This window comes from Vombatus ursinus, unplaced genomic scaffold (assembly GCF_900497805.2).
Source record: "Vombatus ursinus unplaced genomic scaffold, bare-nosed wombat genome assembly UNPS02004324.1, whole genome shotgun sequence".
Lineage (NCBI taxonomy): Eukaryota > Metazoa > Chordata > Mammalia > Diprotodontia > Vombatidae > Vombatus > Vombatus ursinus.
This window is the reverse complement of record NW_020944102.1, coordinates 9,161-9,782: the sequence shown is the minus strand read 5'-3', so window position 1 is coordinate 9,782 and position 622 is coordinate 9,161.

Sequence of the window (622 nt, the reverse complement as noted above, 5' to 3'; positions counted from 1 at the left end):
AGTGTGAAACAGTTCCCCCTGTGCTCCAGAAGCATAGATTAACTTTAAAAGCCAGGAAAAAGGCATAAACCATGAGCAAAAAGCAACATAGAAAAACGAAGACCACAGATTCTTACTATGGAGACAGGAAAGATCCAAACACAAATTCAGAAGAGGAAAACATTGTCACTATACCCAAATCTGAAATCTCAAAGGGGAATAGGAACTGGTCTCAAACTCAAAAAGCCTTCTTGGAAGAGGTCAAGAAGGATTGTAAAAGTCAAATAACAGAGGTAGAAGAAAAATTGGGAAGGGAAATGAGAGGTTTGCAAGAAAAAGTCAATAGCTTGGAAAAACAAGGAGAAAATTTGGCTATAGAAAATAAGTCCTTAAAAAATAAAATTGGCCAAATTAAAAGAAAAAACTTCATTGAAGAAAACAACTCCTTAAATAGTGGAATTGACCAAATGGAAAAGGTGGTACAAAAGCTACTGAAGAAAACAATTTGTTAAAATTAGAATTGTGAAAGTAGAAACTAATGACTCTATGAGACATCAAGAATCAGTCAAACAAAATCAAAAGAATGAAAAAAAAATTGAAGAAAATGTAAAATATCTTTTTGTAAAAACAACTGACCTGAAAA